This window comes from Prosopis cineraria, unplaced genomic scaffold, assembly GCF_029017545.1.
Source record: "Prosopis cineraria cultivar Desert tree isolate PC_DT_omini unplaced genomic scaffold, ASM2901754v1 PC9, whole genome shotgun sequence".
In the NCBI taxonomy this organism is placed as follows: Eukaryota; Viridiplantae; Streptophyta; class Magnoliopsida; order Fabales; family Fabaceae; genus Prosopis; species Prosopis cineraria.
Window position 1 is genome coordinate 28,663,783 of NW_026555340.1, and position 16,299 is coordinate 28,680,081.

A 16,299-nucleotide genomic window follows, 5' to 3' on the forward strand; every position below is an offset into this window, starting at 1 on the left:
ATATTTACAAATTATTTTTTTTCTCGTTATCTCATAACAGTTCTTGGGCCATCATTATCTTTTACTCTCTCTATTTAAAAATATAATATATTTTAAATTAAATTTTACTTCATTAAAGCAGTTATTTATCTTTAAAATAATAATATTTTTTTATATTTATCATATTTAATAAAAAATTTTATTCTAAAATCAATATAAAATGGTTCATTCATTATTGAAACTTTTAAAAAATAATTACATATTAAAATATTAAAAATATTTTATATTTTTTAATATTCAATTATTTAAAAAATATTTTATATTTTTTAATGAAGAGAATATAAATTATAACGAATACACTCACGCCTGCAATGAGGGAGAGAGAAAGGGTAATTTTGATCAGATGGGCCAAACCTGAAAGCCCAGGTTCTCGTTCTTTTGTCTATTTTGTATGGTTCTTCTATTTGGGTCCTGAACGGATTCAAAACCAATGATTATATCTTGTAACCTTAAGCCTTCACATCAATGCATTGATTAATAATTATTGACGTTGACATCGGAGCTTTTGATAATTGATCTCCGGAATGAAAAGTCCACCCATTTCTTGGTTTTACTATTATTTAAAATTAGGAAATTAATATAAAATTATTAATTGTTAAAATAATAATAATGACTTATTTTTTTAAATGATATCTCGTTGATGATTTTTATTTATGAATAATTTTTTTAAGAAGTTTTTACATGTAGTTTGAAAAAACTATAAAATACACTTAAGTATGAGATTATGTAATACTCTCTCATCTCTATATATAAAATATTTTTTAAAAATTTATTTTATTTTTAAATATGCGATATGATAATGATATTTTTAAGTAATTAAATAATTTTATCTTTATTTTAAAAAATAAAAATCATTAATTATAAATTTTTTACTACTATCATGATATTAATTATAATATTATTAAAGGTAAAATTAAAAAATTATTACATTTTTATGTAAATTTAATTAAATAATAAATATTTATTGATATATAAAATTAATTAAAAATATATTATATATAAAGATAGAGGAAGAATATATGAAGCATCATATAAGTTTAAGAAGAAGCTGCAGCATGACGTAAGTGTCATTATTATTACTTAGTAATAATTCTCTTCTTATTGTAATCTGCGTAGGACATTATATGTAAGAGTACTTTTTATTGAATGCTTATTTCTTTTTGAACTTAAAAATTATGAAAAACAAACATAATTTTTTTTCCCCCAAAAATCCCGCTTTTCTGAAGCGAGCGAGCAACAAAATTATGATAAGTTCTTTTGGGCAAAACGTGCTTTTTGTGGTCGTGGAAAGCGTGCTAACTCTTTTGGAAATTTATTTTTTACCTTTTTCTTCCCCTCATAAGCATAGTATTTGGAGACATTTTATTTGAAATATAATTAATTATTAAATAGAGACACTTTTTCTAGCAAGTATTCGGACTTATTTTTCACAATTTTAATAAGGTTAAAGACTTAAAGCATATCTTTTGTAACATCCTAAAAATTTTAAAACTCAAATTTATTTTAAAAATAAAATAAAATATCTATAATTAAATTAAAATTTAGAATAATTTAATAGAGACTTAGAGTTTAAATTTTACTAAGCAAAAGTTTGGTTTTATTTGATTTTTAACTATGAAAAAACTTACCAAAGTTGACCCGGGCTTTTGTGCAATAATAAAAAACGTTGGGCCCTTTCTTGTAATTTTTCCCAAAATTTTTGACCAACAATTTAAAGGCCAAAACTGATGCAGAAACGCAGAAACTGAATTGGAAAGGAAAGGAAAGGAAACGTACGAGAGGGAGAGAGGAAGAAGAGAAGAGAAAGGGAGGGAGTTAGGCTTGGATCTAGGAGTCTTTGCGAGCTTGGCTACACGATAGGTAAACTCCCTACTTCAATCCTCTTCTCTTTCTCTTGATTTTCTTCAATTTTTGAAAGAAGAGATTTTTGGATTTTGATCCCAAAGGTTTTATTCTTGTAAGCTTCTGTTTCTTTGGATCCTAGAGAGCATGTTTTGAGTTTCTATATAGTGATTTAATGTTTTGAGTGGATAATTGGATGAAAAGAGGTGTTTTAGACACAAAATAAATCCTGAGAAATTGGGTTTTTGCTCTTCAATAGTTTAAGCTTATTGATTTAGTTATAATTTTGCTATTTGAGCCCAATAAGATTTAAATTAAAGTTTAGTTTTCATTATAAGGGCTAATGGCGAAAGTTGGTGGCACTAAATAATGGTTTTTAATTGATAAAAAATTATATAAATTAGAAATTTAGCCTAGTGATGGCTAATAAATGGTTTTGGTGGTTAAGTGATACTATGTGAATGGTTGGTTTAATATATGGACTATTGGGATGGATTATGGCTCATAAACCCAAGTTGTGTGGTATGAGTTATAGTCTTCATTAATGCTATTTGTCATGATAAGTGATGTGGATCACTTATATGTTGTAGAAAATTGTTGGTGGAACTTATTGAGAAGTACGGAACAAGCCGAGCCCTATTTTGTACAAGGGGAACCCTTTTGGTACCAAAGGGTTGAGGTAACAGGGAATTTATATTTTTTATTACTTTGTTTTAGCTATTTTTGAATAAATATTACTAGTTATTATGCATTACATGTTTTAAAAGATTAAATGTGCTTTATAAGGGGTTATGGGGTACTACTTTGATTATAGTGCAAATATGTTTTCTAATTGTTTAATAACAATGTTTTTATGAAAATGAGATTTATAAATATTATACTACTTTAGAGTGTTGAATGGTCAATACTCAGGAAAGGTAGACAAGAGTAAAAGGCATGATCTCGGTGGGAGTTCACCAATGAGAAGGTGTGGATTTTTGATATTCTATGGCACACTGTCAGTACTCAGTGTTGTCTTACGTATTGTGGGCTCAGTGCACTAAAGTGGTTAGTGTATTGAGTGTTCGACACATCTCAATAGGGGAGGGAATCTAACATATGAAGTGCGAGGTTGAGTGCCTAGGCCAAGGTAGCCCTCACATGGAAAGTAAGTTAGGCTGGCTCTGGGAGGGAGTTAGCTTCAACTGCTTAGGATTCACGTCGAAGGGGCATAGGAGGTTCGGTGGATTAGATCATGCCTTAGATTATGTTTTGTGCCTGTGGAGGTACAAGTAGGTATAAGGTTTACCTGCGAGTTAAAGAGTGCTAGGGGGCATTCTGTTGGTCATGAAAGGCCATACCGGCCTAGGTCATGCATTCATGCATTTTAAATGGCTAAATTGTATACTATGTTGAATTTATTATTCGTTTATTTGATTATGGCTTACTTTGTAATAATCAATGTAGATTTCGCTATTACTGAGACTGTGGTTGTCTCACCCCTTTCTTTTCAATATTCTAGGTCCAAGCGAAGGATCCAATGGTGGACGGAGAAAGGAGCAAAGCTAGGGTTTGCTTGTGATTTGTAAAGAACTGCAACCCCTTTCTTTTGAGTAAATATATTGTAATGTATTTAAGATTAGGGTGCCAGTAGGATATGATTATGTATGTGTGTGTGAATATGTGTGGATTGTGTGCTTGTGTATGAATTTTTGTCTGTTTGTAGACTTGTGGCTAGGAAACTTGGTTATGGTGTGTGGTTTTGATGGATTTACTTAGTAACCAAGTTTCTATTATAAGCAGATATTTATTTTGATATATATGTAATTTTATAAGCAAATGCAAAGTGGTTGCATTGCAAATAGTGTGCTATGGGCAAACATACACCTTGGATAGAGAGACTGGGTGCGTGGGCCCCACAAGGAGCTCTGAGCCAAGTGAAAATGTTTAGCATATGTATTTATATAAATACATGGTATTTGGATTGATTTGTGACCACTCTTGTATGATTTGTGCATTTTGAGGGTTTAGGATCCATTTTGGGAAATGGCACCCGGGTGGTCAAATTTTGATGTATAGAGGTTTTCCATCATTTGAATGTTCTATCAGGGTTTTTAATCTTATTTGACGTGTCCAAAGTGTTCCCACAGGTTTGTGACCATTAGGATGAGATTTGGACAATTTTGAAAATGGTTTTTACCAAAAAGTTGCACTTTTGCATCTGGGTGTCCAAATCTTAATCCAACCGTTGGTTTTCTCTAAAATTTGGGTCACAAGTAAAACCTTTTATAAGCTTCGTGTGGGCTTTAGAATCACGTCGATCGAATATCGGACGGAGAAACGACGCACTTCAAATTTGGTCTGAAGGTGCTGTCATGACAGCATTAAATTGCTGTCATGACAGCTACAGTGTTGATGTTATAACCTGGATAAAATTCAATCCGTCTGTTGGATCTTTTTAAAATTTAGTATGCTAATAGTATTATTTAAAAGTGACATGTGGGCTTTGGAATTACTCCGATCGGAGATCAGATGATGAAATAGTGCACTCCGGAAGTTGGTCCGGAAGTGTTGTCATGACAGCTTTTAACATGTCTAATTTTTAATCTGACCGTTGGATCTTTTTGAAATTAGTATACTTATAGTACCCTTTGAATGTGACGTGTGAGCTTTAAAATTACTTCGATTGGAGGTCAAATGACGAAACGGTGCCTTCCGGAAGTTGGCCCAGGAGGGCTGTCATGACAGCATTCCGCGTGCTATGGGTAGAACCTATAAATTTTTTTAAAGGCTTTAAATGTTTACTTTGCAATTGTGTATTTGTTTAGTGATTTAAATGGTTTGTTTCCTAAGTTGGTTTTAGGATTAATTCCTTAACCACACTTAGTTTATTTGAATTGTATAATTTTTGAATAACACTCGGGGCAAGTGTTACATCTTTACCCTTGAACAATTTTTTAAGAAGCACCTAATGTTTTAAATTATTTGTTATAATAATTTTACCCCTAAAGCAATTAAAAAGTAGTATGTTTGTCCCTAATGTTAAATACCCCAATATTAACTACTAAAAATATTAACTGAAATTTAAATTTGATAAAAAAATATCACCTATCACGTTAGGTGGGTTAAAAAATATGCTACATTTTAATTATTTTAGAGATAAAATTACTATACGATAAATGATTTAGGACACTAGATGCTTTTGAGAGAATAATTTAAGAATAAAAATGCACCTTAACTCACATCCACTTGGCACAACATTTAACATTTTTTATCAAATTTAAGTCTCATCAATATTTTTAACAGTCAACGTCAAGGTATTTAACATCAAAGACAAATATATTAGGTTTTAATTACTTTAAAAATAAAATTATTATAATAAATAATTTAAGATGTTGGATCATGTTTAAAAAATAGTTCATGGACAGAAATATGCCTTAATCCATTTTAATATCATCTTCTTGTGTTTGCCTGGTGTCATGTAAACCAAAAACTTGCAGCCAAAAAAAAAAAAAAGACCAATAACATCAAAAAAAGTAGAATCTTCTTATACATGATTAGACTGTCTCCCTTTTAATAAAATAAAAAATAGACTCTCACTTTAAAGTTTGAACCGTAATTTCAAAAAAGCATGTCAACACATGAAGAAGCTTTCTTACATTGTAAACTACTGGAATTTTACATGACCCCCCGTGAAGTGTATCCTTGGAGGGATATTTCACTATTTAATACTAGTTAATTCCTATCTCTGACGTGGTTGATTCATGGTCTTATACTTTTTTTGTTAAAAAATATAATATATTTTTAATCAAATATTATTTATTAATAAAGTAATTACCTATTTTAAAATTAACTCTATCTTTTTATATTTATTTTTATTAAACACTCTATAATAAATATAAAGTTATTATCAATAGAGATAATTTAAAAAAATAATAATTACACTTTAAAAAACTAAAAATATCTTATATTTTTTAATATTCAACTCTTTAAAATTACGTTTTTAAATTCGAGGAGTAATTTTAAAAATAAATAAATAAAGAACAATGGCATAAAATGCCCCTAGAAGCAACAAATTTGCAGATAAAGCTTAGTAGAATATAATATTTTAATGTTTGCAGATATGTTCTTAAATGAAATGACTATAGCTCTCGTTTGAAAAATAGAATCATCATATTTCAACCGACCCACCCTTGTTTTCTTCCTCTCCTCTTATCCTTTCTCACTTTGCTTTCTCTTTTACTTCCAAAAAAAGACGCATTATACATTTTCAGCGCAGAGGAAACAATAAATAATAGCTTTCTTCACGGCCTTTAACATCTAAAACTCCAATGCCTTCTTCATGGCCTCCCATAAGAGCATCATCGAGAAATCACGAGACTTCTTCCACATCCCATCTCGCTGGTCACACTGATTATGGAATTAAGATTCACCAAAAGCATCCTCACCAGGAAACCAACCACGTGCAGCATCAAGAACTACCAAGTACGGCCAAGCAACATGATAGTTCTAGTGAAAAGTCGGGAGACATTAATTCAGGCCAGGGAAAAGCATGTCTATGATGGACAATAATGATTCTATTTTTCAAACGAAAGGTAATATGGTCATTCTAGCAAGGAACATATTTGCAAACAAAGCCCTTGAGCCTATAGTGGAGCATCGGATTCAATTGAACCTTATGTGTAAATTTGTTACTTTTGAGGGCCTTCTGTACAGTTCTCTCAATAAATAAGTAAACGACTGGGGTGTTTCTTTTCCTCTTATTAGTCTGTTTGTTCGTGCCGGATAACGATCCAGAAGTTAAAGTCGTAGTTTTGATAATCGGAACGGAACCCATCATATATAATCTGACTTTCCAAGAACATTCTTAGCCTAGCAATATTAACCACTGGGGAAATGCCACGTGGCTCGGAAAAAGGTATTTTCTTGGATTTTCGTTGATTTTGGAATTTGGATTATTCTCATCGCAACTCAATTGAATATTGATAACGGTTGCCGCATTCCAAGGGCACCAAAAAGTCAAGAAGAAAGCATTGATGGCTTGACAAGCACCCGCTAAGAGCCACTCCCGTTATGGCTCTGTCAGCATCCCTTTAGCATGCGGGCATCAATGCCCTACACGTGTCCATCTTTGAACAACACTGCCTCCCGATTCGACGGATTTTCTCCAAAAACATCAAAAATCAATACATATAATGTACCCCTCCATTAAAAAATAAAAAATATATTAAAATTTATTTAAATTATATAAACAATATTTTAAAATATTTTAATTCTTTTAAAATTTTTAAAGACTTTTCTATCATTTCAATTAATGTTGCATTTTTAAGATTTTAAGATAAAAAATTATGAATATTAGAACAAAATTTATGGATGATAATGGACATTTGCAACACTTGAGGAATGATAAAATTTTAAATGTAAACTTATAAATTGTTATTAACTCCTTACAGTTTTAAGAAAAAAGTTGTAAATCTAGGAAATAAATTTGTAAATGATAATTGATATTTAAATTGAGGGTGATTTGATCATTTATATTAATTCGTTAATGATAGAAAAATTTCTAAAGACTTTAAGAGAATTATAACATTTTGAGAAACCAAAATATCATTTACATAATTCAAAAAAAATTATTATCATTTTTTTCTTAAAAATGTAAAATATTTTTTGAGAGTTTAAATATTAAAAAAGTATAAAATATTTTTAATTTTTATATTTTAAGGTATAATTGTTATTTTTTTAGAGTACTCCTAATGAATAAATAACTTTATATTCATTTTAAAGTAAAATGCTTTATTGAATAAGGATAAATATGAAAAGATAGTACTAATTTAAAGATTTACTTTCTTGAAAGATGAGATTCAATAAAAATTATTTTACATTTTTAAATAAAGTGAGTAATTTACAACAACTTATTCCCCCCATTATTGGTTTTTTTTTGTCTAATTTTTTAAGGAGTTAGATATTAAAAATATAAAGTATTTTCAGTCTTTCAAGATGTAATTATTATCTTTTTTTTAAAAGTTTTCCTATTAAATAAATTATTTTATATTTATTTTAAGGTGAAACATTCTATTAAATATGAATAAATATGAAAGATAAAATTAATTCGAAGACAACTGACTATTTTATTAGGGTTTAGATTTAATTTAAAATATTTTATATTTTTTAATGAAGGGAGTATCATAATATCATGTAAATTATTATAGAATTTGGCTTGTTCTGGACTTCTAGTATCTCACAAGAATTTAATAACGCATTCGTTTGTTCCACGGTCATTGAATATTTACTTTGATTCGATTTACAGCTTCATGAAATTATTTTGGCTGAAAGGTGCGTGAAAAAATCTTAGAAAAAATATTATTTTTATTACATTTTCGGTACAAGTGTTTGAGAATTTGGCTTGACAGTTGACACGATATTTCATATAAAGTTTTACATGACCGGTTTTTTGTTTGCTTGAGCCATTTTAAATGTGTAAAAGCACACCCCATTACATGTCAGTTAATTATTCTCTCTCTTTTTGGCCAAAAAAAAAATCTTGTCTCTTTCCCTTCCTTTTCTTATTGCAAATGCATTATTATTTGAAAAATCGCCTCCGCATCTTAGTCCATTGTTACTTAAGTATGTTCATCTGTATATTATATTTTTTAAAAAATTAATCTTTTAGGTCTTTAATTTTTAATTCATTTATAACTCAATCCATCAACTATGACTCGCTATAACTTAGTCCCTTAACTATGAATCACCTATAACTCAATCCCTCAACTTTGAATCACTTACAATTTAGTTTCTTAACTTTTGTTAATTTTTTTTTTCATATTAGCTTAGATCTCACATTAATGATTAAGAGGAGGGTATTTTAGAATAATATATGAGCATTTTTTTTTATCCCTCTTATTTGATAAGAAATTTTTTAAAAAATTAAAAAATAAGGATCGAATTATAGGTGAATCAAAAGTTGAGGAATTGAGTCACAACGAGTTATAGTTGAGAGACTGAGTCGCAACGAGTCATAATTAAGAAATTGAGTTACAAGTGAGTTAAAAGTTGAGAGATTAAAAAACTAATTTTTCCTATATTTTTCAACTAGAATACAATAATTATTTTATTTTAATTTCATTTTCATATTACGTAGGACTGATAATACGGGCCGGCAACAGGTTGCAAGTTTTGCAGGTTAACATAATATTTTTACCAACCCAATAACCCACCAATAAAAAATATTTTTAAATATTTTTTTAATTTTAAAAATTATAAATTCATCTCTTTTCAATTTTTGTTTGCAGTAAAAAATCATATTTTTCTAAAAATTAATTATTCAAATAATAATAAAAACTCCTTTTAAATCATTTAACAATCCATCATCATTAGTTTATATTTGCATTAATAGCACCCTCCCAGCTTGCATCAAATTAAATCGATGTTCTTCTTGTGTTTTACTTTGTCTCTACAGTTTAAAACTGTAGAAAATAATTCTTCTTCTTCTTTTTTTGGTTCTGATTTAGAAAAAAATTCTCCACATATGGGAACTGTACTATCAAGGGATCAATGTAGGTTTAAATTTTAATAAAGGACAGGAGAATAATTAAGTGGGAACACACCTAATCCACTCCAGGCCAACGATTTTTGATTGTAGGGTAATAAATTCTATGTTATTAGGATAGATAGAAGAGTGTGCGTGTGCATATATACCTGTATACACACACATACCGACCAATCAATACATGTGGTCTCGGATAGACTTAGAAGCTTCGACGTCTTGTGCATGTACTTCTATATCATGAATTTTTGAGAAACTTTTTTTTCGAAGCTAATATTATTGATTTAGATTCATGTAATAATGTTGGATCTCAAATCAATTGGGGAGAGATAATTTTCAGAATTTTTTTTAATTCCTAAACTCAATTTTTAGATTTTATGTAAAAAAAAAGGAGCCTTTTTCATTTGAACTAAGTAGTTAATTGATGCCACAAGAACAGAGGCGGCCGAAAGTGCCTCAATGGTTAAGGAAGAGAGTTGGAATGGAGATTGGGGAAATAAGTTGTGACTTGCGACTCATCGGATTATGCTAAACGCCAAAACAATAGAGGCAACAAGTGAGTTAGAAGGAGATTGGAGCAATGTAGTTTGAGAGCAACAGACTGAGTGAGGGTTGAGAATAAATTATTTATATCTCTCTTTTTTTCTTTTTAATAAGCAAGCTAATCCGCTACAGGTTCAAGCTATGACATAAAAATGAACTCATTTGATGGGTTGAGCCTTCAAATTCAACCCATATTATCAGCTCTAATATTATATAATTTTTTAAATGACAGTAAAACATGATATCCAAGTTTTGGGTGTCAAGTGGCAAAAGAATGCCCTAGTCAAAAGTATGAGAGCATTGGATATCCTTAAAAAAAAAATTAAAAGAAAAGCAAATCACTAATATAGTATGAAAATCAAGATTCACTTATCTGGTTAAATTGGTAAACTAATATTCTGATAAATTTAATAAAATATCTTGTTAATGACTAGTTTAATCATAATTTGCTTATAATTTTAACTATTAACTCTTAAATTAATGTCTTAATTAATTCAGTGGCCAATAAGTAAAATTGGTTTGTGGGGACAATGACAAGATAAAACATGTCGTGGCTAATTCGGTCCACATACTTTTCATCCACTAGCTCGATGCAGATGCTGTAATTTAAAGGAGTCAATAAATTCAACTATTAAAATGCCCATGTCTACATCCCATTCAATAAAAAAAAAACTACATCCAATTAATTCCGTTCTAGTAACTATTGATATGTTGTGTAAAATGTCAACATTCTGCATAACGTGTGATTATAAATAACATTAATGAGCAGAGATATGGTATAATATCTAGTGAAAATTTGAAAAACAGAAATGTCATGATATTTGAAAATTATATTTTTTTTAACAGTCGCAAATTCAGTGAAAAATAAAGCAATCAAGCTCACGTGGATAAGAGCAATACGGAGATGCGAACGATTGACAGTCGCATTTTAGAAAATTAATCAAAGGGTGTGTTTAGTTTTCTTTCATTTATTAGTTGGGATGGAATTTTAAACTTTTGAGATGTTAAAAATTATTTAGGTAATTTTTTACCAAGCAAAATTACTTTCAAAAAGTGAGTTAAAATGTGAATTTTGAAACTCTATTTCTTGGTGGATTTCACATATGGATTTGAAATGTGGATGTTATTTTACTCTCTTATTCTTTTATTTAAGAATAGTTAGTTCATTAAAAATATAATTATAATTTAAATAAAAATAATTAGATATCAAATTTTTAACATTATAAATCGAATAATCAATTATGTTAATTTTTAACATTAATGTATAATAAAGATTATAAATATTTATCACATTTTTTAAAATTACAAATGTAAAAAGTACAAATAATTAGAGATGAAGTTTTTAGCATTATAGATCAAATTTTATATTATTTAAAATATTTTAAATATATTACACTTATATAATAAAAATTATAAATTATCATGCATTAATGTCTATTTTGATAATTATACATTTAAAAGTATATTTTATTATCACAATCCAAACAATTTTAGTTTATCAAATTAATATTTAAAAAAATATATCCAAACACAAATTTTGTTACAATGATTGACTTTTGTCAAATAAATTTTTAATAAATAAAATTTTGATAAATTGAAAACCAAAAATACAAAAAGACTTCTTTAAATGTGGAAACAATATTGCCAATTGATCCATGACAACGACGACGATCATAAATGTACTTATACTTCATACAATTCATGTTACGTGCTTGTCGCATTCAATTGGCTAAGTTTCATCTCGATTATACTAAAATTGGTTTGCCTCAACTTGGAAAAAAAAATAGGATAGGACTTTCTGAAAGAGGATAAAAATATATTTAAAACAGGATAAGACACGAGATCACTATCGTGATATCCTATCACGTCTCATCTTAAATATATTATTATATTTCTTATTTTTTATTAATATTTTATTTATTTAGTTAGAATCAAAGTATTTCATTGTTTATTTATTTCACGACCTTTTTATATAACATTTCACTCAATTAATTATATAACTTAATGATTTTGTTCTTGTTATAGTATTTATAATTTAAAAGTCGTTTGTAATTATTGTGCACTTAATTTTAAGTTGTGGTTATTGTGATTATTTTATTTTACTTTAAATTATAATTACTACAACTCAGTGATTGAACACATACACTTGTGCTATTTTGGTTTTCAACTTAACAAGTATTTCTTTCACATTTTGTTTGTTTTATCGGGACATCTTAATCTTGTATTATCCCGTTCCAATCTCAAATGGGATGGATCGACTTGGGACAAAAATAAAGGCCTTGTTCATTTTTTATTTTTGAATGAGCACGGAATAGAGATGTCTCGGTTCCCTTCTATCTCATGAATACCTTTATTAAATATTATCAAGATACTTTCCTTATTAAAAAGTATAAAGTATTTTTAACCAAATTTTACCTTCAATAAAGTAGTTACTTATTTTCAAACTAATACCATTTTTTCATATTTACCCTTATGTGATAAGGTGTTTTATTTCAAAATAAATATAAATTAATTTATTCATTAGGAGCGCTTAAAAAAATAATGATTATGAATTGAAACACTAAAAATATTAAGAATCATGTAGAACGTAACAAAATTATTATTTTGTTTGATTTTAAAAAAATCATTTCATTACTTGTTTAAAATTTAACATACTCATGCATATTTCATAAAAATATTGAAATTTATAATATACATTACTGTGCCAAAATTCTAAAATTTTAAAAATTATCATATTCAATGTAACAGTACGGAGCCACCCCTTGGGCCTCGACTCGGTACTGGACTCTGGCCCATCACTGGACCAAAGCCGACTTTCCCACAGGTGGTACTGTGGTTATTCCTCACCACTGCCTCTCCAGGGTCTTTTGGAACCTCCCCAGACTCGAACCTCCAACCTCTACCACCTTAACGAAGTTGAGGCGAAGTCTGGTACCATTGAACCAAGGCACCTGGATTACATGAATAGGATCTTTCGACCTATTTAGATAAGTTTGTAGTAGTATTTATTGATGACATTCTTATTTATTTAAAGGATGAGGAGGCTCATGGTGAGCATTTAAGAATCGTCTTGCAAGTTTTGAGGGAAAATAAGCTTTATGCCAAATTAAGCAAGTGTGAATTTTGGCTCCAAGAAGTAAAGTTTTTGGGCCATGTTGTGTCCAGAAATGGAGTTGCGGTGGATCCTAGCAAGATTGATGCAGTGATGAAGTGGGAACAGCCAAAATCTGTGACGGAGATACGAAGTTTTCTAGGTTTAGCAGGTTATTATCGTTGCTTTATTAAGGGATTTTCGCAAATTGCGATGCCCTTAACTAAGCTGACTAAGAAGGATGCCCCATTTATTTGGACTGACAAATGTAAAGCTGCTTTCCAAGAATTGAAAAAGAGGTTAACCACTATTCCAGTGTTGACTATTCCTGACCCTGTGGTGCCGTATACTCTGTACACTGATGCTTCTTTAAAGGGTTTAGGATGTGTTTTGATGCAAAATGACCGAGTGGTTACCTATTCCTCCAGACAGTTGAGACCACACGAGAAAAATTACCCTACTCATGATTTGGAGTTAGCTGCAGTTGTGTTTGCTCTGAAGATATGGAGACACTACTTGTATGGATCTAAGTTTCAAATCTTTAGTGACCATAAGAGCCTGAAGTATTTATTTGATCAAAAATAGCTTAATATGAGGTAGCGACGATAGATGGAATTTTTGAAGGATTATGACTTTGAATTACATTACCATCCGGGTAAGGCTAACGTAGTAGCTGATACCTTAAGTAGGAAGACTATTCATGCTGCACATTTGATGGTTCATGAATATCATTTATGGAGCAGTTTTCATGATGTTCTAATAGATGTGATTGAACATCAAATGGCCGCACTCCAGGTAGCAAACTTTGAGAGCAAATTCTGGGAAGATCTCAGAGTCTCACAGTAGAGTGATAACTATTTGAGGAATATAAGGAAGGAGATAGTGGCAGGTAAGGCCCCAAATTTTACCATCTCTGATGACACAGAGATGAGGTATAAAGGTAGAGTTTGTGTACCTAATGATCCAAGATTGAGAAATATCCTTTTAGAAGAAGCTCATAGGAGCAAATATACAATTCATCCTGGTATAACTAAAATGTACCATGATTTAAAGCGAGGTTGGTGGTGGCCAGGAATGAAAAGAGATGTAACCGAATTTGTTTCTAGATGTTTAACGTGTCAGAAGATAAAGATAGAACATCAGAAGCCAGCTGGAACACTGCAACCGTTAGATATTCCAAAGTGGAAATGGGATGATATTTCCATGGATTTCATCACTGGACTGCCAAGAACACCCTCGAGTAAGGATGCTATTTGGGTGATAGTAGACCGACTCACCAAATCAGCTCACTTTTTGGCGATCAAGTTTACCTCTACATTAGAGAAATTTGCTGAGATATACATTAAGGAGATAGTTAGACTTCATGGTATACCCTCTAGAATTGTGTCAGATCGTGACCCAAGGTTCACTTCAAACTTTTGGGGTGCACTACAGAAGGCTATGGGTACCAGACTGAGTTTTAGCACCGCATACCACCCCCAAATAGATGGACAAACAGAGAGGACGATCCAGACTTTGGAGAACATGTTGAGAGCTTGTGCCATTGAACTACCAGGTAGTTGGGATAATCATTTGCCGTTAGCTGAATTTGCTTATAATAATAGCTATCATTCTAATATTGGGATGGCGCCTTATGAGGCCTTGTATGGAAGGAAGTGTAGATCGCCTTTGTGTTGGACAGAATTAAGTGAGAGAAGTATCATTGGTCCAGAAATTGTAGAGCAGACCACCCAGAAGATTGCAATGATTAAGCAAAAATTGCTAACCGCTCAGAGCCGACAGAAGAGCTATGCTGATAAGAGGAGACGGCCGTTAGAGTTTGAAGTAGGAGATCATGTATTTTTGAAGGTTTCTCCAGTGACAGGCATTGGTAGATCCATTAAGGCAAAGAAGTTGACACTTAGATTTATGGGCCCGTATGAGATCTTGGAGCGAATTGGACCTACTGCATATAGAGTTGCATTGCCTCCACAGATTGCAGGTATCCATAATGTATTTCACGTATCACAGTTGAAGAAGTACAACCCGGATCCCTCCCATGTTATTGAACCTGAAGAAGTAGAATTGAGGAAGAATTTGACCTTTAGATCCGAACCGGAGCGAATTGAGGACTTTAAGGACAAACAACTGCGCAATAAGACCATCCGACTCGTGAAGGTGATTTGGAAGGGTGGAGCCCTAGGTGATGCTACTTGGGAAACCGAGGAGAGTATGAGGCGAGATTATCCACATTTATTTGCTTAGGTACATAGTTTCTATGCTTATCTATTAAATTTTAAGGACAAAATTTCTAAAAGGAGGGGAGAATTGTAACATCCTGATTTTTTATATAATAAAGAAATTGTGGAATTTAGGTTTTGAGAAAAAAATGATAATAATAGGAATTTATATTATTTGAGGTTATTTAGAAATAATATTATGGTTAGGTATTTAATTATGAATTTAAAAATTTAAATTTAAAACCACATAAGCAATATTTAGTTAAGATATAATACATAAATAATTTTTTTTATGTATGTGTTGAAAAAAAAAAGAGAAGGTAGAAGGAACAAAAAAAAAGGGGGTGAAAGGTTGTTGTTTCTAAGTCCCACATTGGTTAGATGAGGAAAGAGAAGAGGTGCCTTCATGTATAAAAAGGAGGGGGTGTGTGCATTAGGAAGCATGAGAGGCTAAGATGCAATTTAGAGAAAATTACAACTTTTGGCCCAAAGGTTTGAATAATTAAATTCAAACCTATAGTTTTTTTAATATAATTTTGGGACTCACAATCCCATTTTTATATTATTTTTCTCTCTTCCTCTCACGTTGCTCAGCGTTTTCTCGTAAGGGGGATTATTTTCTTTTTCTTCAGGTATGTTCTAGCTTTCCTGTTTAGATTAGCATTTAAAAATTTATTTAATTATAAAATTAATTTTATAGTTATTTTCTAAATAATATTAGCTTTCTAGTGATATGATTATTTTGTAGGATAAAGTAAATATTCTGATTAGAATTTTTCTATAGGATAGTTAATCTGATGATATGATGGAGTAAAAATATAGGTTAAAACTCTTAGGGATATAATAAATATTATAGAATATTTTTTTGAGGTTGAAACTCATGTTTAAGAATTTTTGACTTAAAATCTAGATCTATATGGTTGAATTTATGTGAATTTGAGATATAGGGATAAACCTATAATTATTAAATATTTATTTAAGTATGAATAGGTATTTTTGAGGTTATAGAAAGGTGATTTGAGGCTTCAGGATAATTTTAAAAT